A 7,740-nucleotide genomic window follows, 5' to 3' on the forward strand; every position below is an offset into this window, starting at 1 on the left:
GGCCACTGCACTCCAGTCTGGGCGACAGAGTGAGACTCCAACTCAAAAAAAAATAAAAATAAAAATAAAGATGCATCTTTTGAAGTGATAGCAAGATACTAGTTTTAATTTATTAGTTTATTTTTGGTTAACTAGCTACCATTAAACTTTAAAAATAACAGAATGTAGCCCACAAAAGTAACATATTCCTGAAAATAGTGAGCTGTCTTCCTTGTGTCCCACTGCTGACCAGCAAGAGGTTTTTAACTATTCCTTCTATGATGCCCAAAACTTTAAATATCTCAGCGAGTTGTTGTGTTTTGGTTTTAATTGGTATTTACAAGTTCCTGGGTATTGAAGGCACATTTCTTTTTAAAAAGTTATTTTTTAGATCTCATAGCCGAATTGTGAAATGCTTGGTGTGTTACAGTCTAAGCCTACTGTATCCATACAAGGGAGGACTATTCAGTAATAAAAACAAAAGAACTATTGATACAAACAGCAAGGATGAGACCCAGAAATGTTATGAAAATGAAAGTACTCAGACACACAGGAGTGCAAACTGCTTGTGTCCTTTTATTTTATGATGGTTAGTCAGTTAGTGTCAACTTGACTGAGGTAGAGTACCCAGTTATTTCATCAAAACGAACCCAAGTGTGGCTATGAGGGTGCTTCGTGAATGTGGTTAACATTTACAATCAGTTGACTTGGAGTAAGGAGTTTGTTTACCTTTGATATTGTGGTTGACCCTCATCTAACCCGTTGAAGGCCTTAAGGACAAACACTGAGATTTCTCAGAGAAGAAATTTTGGTTCAAGGCTGTAACATCAACTCTTGCTTGAGTTTTATTGTTTTGTTTTGTTTTCAGTTGGACTCTCACTCTCACCCAGACTGGAGTGCAGTGGCCGCTCCCAGCCACCGCAGCCTCGACCTGCTGGGCTCCGGCAATCCTCCTGCCTCAGCCTTCCAAGTGACTGGAACTACAGGCACAGGCTACCGCGCCTGGCTGATTTTCTATTTATTGTAGAGACAAGGTCTTGCCAAGTTGCCCAGGCGGGTCTCGAACCCGCGGGCTCAGGCAGTCCACTCACCTCAGCCTCCCAAAGGCGCAGGATTACAGGCTGAGCCACTGAGCCCGGCTTGTCTTTGACTTTTCAGTGCCCTGCTGCCTTCTACTGCTAGAGCCTGGCAAGGCCTGAGACTTCACCGACCGTTTTTCTTTTCTCCTGCCAAAATGGCTTGGATCTTGGTCTTTTTCTCAAATGCCGAAGGAAGGGAAGAAGGGAAGGAACAGAAAAAATGCCAGGAAGGCAGAAAGAGAGGGATGAGGAAAAGCTATGACTAGACTTGCTTTGAGAATTTGGAAGGAAACTCCCACAGTGCACCTGCTCCTGTCTCCTGGGCTTTTCTTCTCAGACACTGGGCCTTTGCCTGTCCCCCCTGCCTGCTCCATTCCCTTTCCTAAAAAATGTCTCTCCATGCTGAATTGAGGATGGTAGAGAATACTAGGGTTACAGGCCTAAGAGAGATGCGTGTGGGGGGGGGCAGCAAAACAATGGCCTCCAAATGTCCATGCCCTAGTCCCCAGAACCTGTGTCTGTGTCACACTGAATGGCAAAAGGGACGTTGCAGATGGGGTTCAGGTTCATACGACATAGTCTGTAACATAATCTGGTTATTCTGGATTGTGCCAGTGGGCCCAGTCTAATCACACGAGCATTTAAAAGCAGATAACTTTCTCTAGCTGGAGTCAGAGACTTGCTGCCGGAGGGAAAGTCCGAGAAACTCTCAGAGGGAGGTGACCTGCAGGTGCTGAAGCAGGCCAAGGGAAAGGCGCGAGAAGGAACACGGGGAGCCTTGAGCAGTGAAGGCCAGCTCCTGGCTGACAGCTGGCAAGGACCTGGGACCTTCCCAAAAAGAACTGAATTCAGACAACTTTAAAGAGCTTAGATGTAAACTCATTCCAAGGGCCTCCAGAAAGGAGCACAGCCTTGCTGACACCTTGATTTTAGCCTCCTGTGACTAAGCAGGGGACCAAGTAAGGACACTGCCTAGACTTCCACCTACAGAACTGTGACATTGCAATAGATGTCATAAGCTGTTAGGATCATGGTGATTTGTCTTGGCAGTGAAAGAAAAACACAATGTACATGTTCAGAAATATATGCACTTTCATGTACTCATTCATCTAGTCACTGAGTCTAGACATTTTGTTTAATTATCGTCTCAGAATGACTTGCTGAAGCTGTAGCCATGTATGGGCATCTGACTACTCATTGGTGCTATATTTATTCAGTAGAGATTCTGCACCTTCTGAGAGCGGGCAGATGCTGGTAGGAAGAAGGGTCAACCTGTGCTCTCAGCAGTGCATGGCCACTCCCCAAGTCTAAAATAGCACTGGGCATTTCACATGCATATCATTTAATGCTCACCAAGCCCTATAAGCTAAGTGCCATCATCTTGTTTTCTGGATGATGAAATTGAGACTTACCGAGATTAAACAACTTGCTCCGAACTTCACAGTCACCAAGAATCTAAGCCCAAATTTAGCTAAGTTGTAGCCAGGCACAGTTGCTCATGCCTGTAATTCCAACACTGGGAGGCTGAAGCTGGAGGATTACTTGAGCCCAGGAGTTTGAGACCAGCTTGGGCAACATAGTGAGACCTCGTCTCTACAATAAATAAAAAAACTGGCTGAGTGTGGTGGCACGTGCCTGTAGTGTCAGCTCTTAGGAGGCTGAGGCAGAAGGATCCTGTGAGCTGTGAACGTGCCATTGCACTCCAGCCTGGGTAACAGAGCAAGACCCCGACTCAAAAAAGAAAATAAGTTCTAACCTTAATGCTGGATCTTTACACTTGAATGTAGATATTATAAAACACGAAGCGATGTGGGAGACTATGCCCAGACCTCACCTCTGTGGTGTGGGTGGGCCGCAGGGAGAACCTCAGCACCAGCTCTGCCTAGCCAGAAATGCGCCCCCATAACGAGCTGAGAACTGGACCAGCTGGTCATCCCTTCCTGGGCAGGGTGTGTGGGACAAGACAGCCACGGCGAAGGGATTTCCACTTAGCTGCTGTAACTGGTTCCCATCTTGAGCTTCAGGAAAAACTCAGCAGACCCCGTTCCATGGCTGGAGCAACTGCTTCTGACACACTTCAGCAGATTGATGGGCTTCAGCAGGCTGGCCACAGGAGACAGTGTCGTAGCTTTCTCAGTATTTCCATCCCAGTAGTTCTGTCCCTTTCAAGGATTCTCGGTGTTACTCTTTACACCCGTGGCTGCCTGGGGGCTGATCTCTCGCCTCTGCTCCCAGCCCTCGGATTCCTCCCAGGTACCCTCAGAGCAGTGTCCACCAAGCCCTTCTTCCCTCTGGTTTCCACCTTCCCTCCGAGCCCAGCCCACTTGGAAGCATTCCCACTTCCCCAAATCGTAATACCCTCTTCCTTCATGAACAAGTATAAACCCAGAATCCCCACCAGCATGGTCCTGGAAGCTTACTGTCAAAGGCAGAGGCCATAAGTGTGTGAGGTCCTTCTCTAGGGGCTGTCAAGTTAGTGAGCTGCTCAACTCTGGGCCACCTTTCTTTCCCCAACCCTTTCCTGATGGGCGGAGGACCTTCTTTTCCCTGGTGTGGCTTTTTGCACAGGACCAGAGACAAAGTCTCAGAGGCTTGATTATTCAGTTTAAGATAAAAAGCTGACTGCAGTTCTAAGACAAAAATGTGGGAGGCCACTTTCTGTGGCAGCCTGCCCTCCCTGTGTCTCTGGACTGGATACCTGAGACGATGTCTAGAAAAAAGCTAGGGCGAGGACCCCACAGGGTTGGGGATACTGTGGTTGGCTGAGTAATGGTCCCCGAGGTGTCTACATCCTAATCCCTAGAGTCTGTGACTGTTACCTTATAGCGCAAAGAGACTTTGCATATGTGATTAAGTGAAGGATTTTGAGACGGGGAGAGGATCCTAGATGGTCCAGGTGGCCCAATGCGCTCACAGAGGGAGGCAGGAGGGCCAGAGACAGAAAAAGGTGTGACGATGGGTAGAAGTTGGGGTGACACAGCCACCAGCCAAGGAATACAGGCTCTAGAGGTAGGAAGAGGAAAGGGACAATTTCTGCCCTGACGCCTCCAGAAGGAACCAATCCTGATTTCAGCCTTGTAAGACTGCTTTGAGATTTGCAACGCCCAGAACTCTGAAAGAATAAATGTATGTTGTAAGCCACTAAATCTGTAATGACTTGTTATGGCAACTACAGGAAATGAATACACTCCCAGGTAAGTTTGAGAATGCTGTGGCTGGGAGGCTGAGCAGCCCCTTTTTGGGAGCCTTCGATGGCAGGAGACTCAGCAAAGGCCCAGGGCCCCAACTGCAGGCAGGGGCAGGCTGCATGGGTCCCAAGGCCAGGGATGGCCCAAGGCAGGACCAGAGAGTCTCTGGACCCTGAGAGGGGTGTGGGTGTTAGCCCAGTGTGTTTACGTGAGTGTGTCTATGTCTGTGTGTGTCTGTCTTTCTGCATGTTTGTGTCTGTGTGTATCTGTCTCTGTGTGTGTCTGCCTCTTGGGTTTCTATGTGTCTGTTTGTGTGTGTCTGTCTGTGTTTCTGTCTATGTATGTGTCTATATGTATACTGTGTCTGTGTGTCTCTGTGTCTCTGTGTGGCTATGGGTTTGTCTCTGTGTGTGTCTCTGTATATGTATGTGTGTCCCTGAAGAGATCCTATGGTCACCTTGAGGGACTACAACCTGAGGACGGAGTCATTGGCCAAGGGCTAGGAGGAGTGGTATGGGTCTCAAGGACACCAGTGTGGACACCTGCTGGTGGAGAGCCACAGACTCCCCCCGTGAGATGCCAACCTTGAGAGAGAGAGGAATATGGAATCCTGAACCAAATGTGTTTATGCAGATTTTACAGAGTGGGCTTGACACAAACACTGAACTGAGTTGTAGAAAGATGCAACGAGTTGTTGCCTAATGTTTGCAGACTGTGAAATGCAAACCCACTTGGTATGTGTAACACCTGCATTGTTCAGTAGAGAAGGCCACATCAGTGTCTGCTCTCTGATACCTCGCCAGGTGTCATGGGAGAATTGTCTTTCCTCCTTTGTCAAAGATCAATTGACCGCATTCATGTGGATCTATTTCTGGGTTGTCTTTTCCATTGTATTATTCTATTCTTTCACCAATACCATAACATCTTGATTACTATAGCTTTATACTAAGACTTGAAGTTGCATAGTGTCAGTCTTCTTCAGCATTGTGTTGAATATTGAGACTTTTTCCTTTTCATATAAACTTTGGGATCTGTTTGTCAAAACCCACAGAATAACTCATCAGAGTTTTGACTGGATTGCATTGAATCTATAGATAAAGTTGGGGAGAACGGATATCCTGACATTATTGAGTTTTTCTATCCATGAACATAGAATGGCTCTCCATTTGTTTAGTTCTTTTATTTCTTTTATTAGAGTTTTGTAGTTTTCCTCATATAATTCTTGTACATATTTTGTTACACTTATTTCTAAGTACTTTTGTTGATAATGAAAATGGAATTGTGTTTTCAATTTCAAATTTCAGTTGTTCATTTTTGGTATATAGGAAAATAATTGACTTTTGTATATTAACCTTGTATCTGGCAATCTTGCTATAATTGCTTGTCACTTCCAAGAATTATTTTTATTTTTTTCATATTTTCTACATAAATAATCATTTCATCTGCAAATAAAGACAGTTTTATTTATTTTTCCCCAATTGGTATACCTTTTCTTGTTGCTTTGGTTAGGACTTCCATTATAATGTTGTATAGGAGTGGTGAAAGGGGACATCCTTGTCTTGTGCTAGACCTTAGGAGGAAAGCATCTAATTTTTTACCATTAAGCATGATGTTAGCTGTAGGTTTTTTGTAGATGTTCTTTATCAGGTTGAGGAAGTTCTCCTCTATTACTTGTTTGCTAAGAGTTTTTGTCATGAGTGGGTGTTGGATTTGTCAAATGCTTTTTCTGCGTCTATTGATATGATCATAGGATTTTTTTCCTTGAGCTTATTGATGTTATGGGTTGTGTGAGCTGATTTTCAAATGCTGAACCAGCCTTTTATATCTGCACTAAATCTACTTGGTTGTGTTTTTCACATTGTTGAATTTGATTTGCTAATGTTTGCACCTATGCATAGATTTTTATCTTTGTTCATGAGTGATATTGGTCTATAGATTTCCTTTCTTGTAATGTCTTTAGTTTTTGGCATTAGGGTATAATTTCTCTTCAAATGTTTGGTAGAATCAAGCAGAGTAAATATCTGGACCTGGTGCCTTCAGTTTGGGGAGATTATTAATTATGGACTTAATTTATTTGATAGCTATAGGACTACTGCGATTACCTATCTCTTATTGTGCGAATTTTGGTAGATTGTGCCTTTGAAGGCATTGGTTTATTTCGTCCAAGTTATCAAACTTCTGGGCTTAGAGTTGCTCATATTATTCCTTTATTATTTAATATTCCTTTATTATGAACAATTCTATGCCCAGAAATCTGTTAATCTGGCTGAGCTAAATCTATTATCTATTTAATGTCCATGTAATCAGAAACGATGGCCTCTCTTTCATATCTGATATTGCTCATCTACATCTTCTTTCTTGTTTTTGGTTATCAATTTTAATGATACTGTACATTTTTAAAAGTCTTTGCTTTTGTTAAATTTTTTCTTAATTGTTTTCCTGTCTTGAATTTCATAATTTTTGCTCTAGCTTTTCAAAAATTGTTTTTTCTTTTTGTTTGTTTTAGGTCTGTATTGGTCTTCTCTCGCTCTTTTTTCTCTAGTATCCTAAGGTAGAAGCATAGATCATTGACTTTCCGTCTTTCTTCTTTCATTTTATTTGTTTTTTATTTGTATTAATTTTTTTTATCATTTATGCTCTTCCTTCCTTCCTTCCTTCCTTCCGTCTGTCGGAGTCTCACTCTGTCACCCAGGCTGGAGTGCAGTGGCACACTCATAGCCACCACAGCCTCAACATGTGCTGGACTCAGGCAGTCCTTCTGCTTCAGCCTTCCAAGTAGATGGACCCACAGGCATGCCACTCCAGGCCTGGGTAATTTTTTATTTATTTAGAGAAAAGATCTCACCAAGTTGCCCAGGCTGGTCTCAAACCCCTGGGCTCGGGCAAGCCTCTTGCATCAGTCTCTAAAGTGCTGGGATTACAGGTGTGAGCCACCATGCCTGGCTGTTGTTATTATTATGTTTTAATGGAGACAGAATTTCGCTATGTTTCCTAGGCTAGTCTTGAACTTCTGGGCTCAAGCAATCATCCTACCTAGCCTCCCATAGCACTAGGATTATAGATGTAAGCCACTGCACCAGGCCTTTGGTCTGTTAATTTTTTTTTTTTTTTTGAGTTGGAGTCTCACTCTGTTGCCCAGACTGGAGTGCAGTGGCCGCTCCCAGCCACTGCAGCCTCGCCCTGCTGGGCTCCGGGGATCCTCCCGCCTCAGCCTTCCAAGTAGCTGGAACTACAGGCACGCGCTACCACGCCCGGCTAATTTTTGATTTATTGTAGAGATGAGGTCTCGCCAAGTTGCCCAGGCGGGTCTCGAACCCGCGGTCTCAGGCAATCCACTCACCTCAGCCTCCCAAAGGTGCGGGATTACAGGCTGAGCCACCAAGCCCGGCTGGTCTGTTAATTCTTGATAGAAGTTATTGACGTTTCCAACCATAATCGTGGGTTCATCTATTTCTCCTTGCAGTTCTATCAGTTTTTACCTTATGTATTTTGAT

Source organism: Carlito syrichta, unplaced genomic scaffold, assembly GCF_000164805.1.
Source record: "Carlito syrichta isolate Samal-C Ts95f unplaced genomic scaffold, Tarsius_syrichta-2.0.1 Scaffold70825, whole genome shotgun sequence".
In the NCBI taxonomy this organism is placed as follows: Eukaryota; Metazoa; Chordata; class Mammalia; order Primates; family Tarsiidae; genus Carlito; species Carlito syrichta.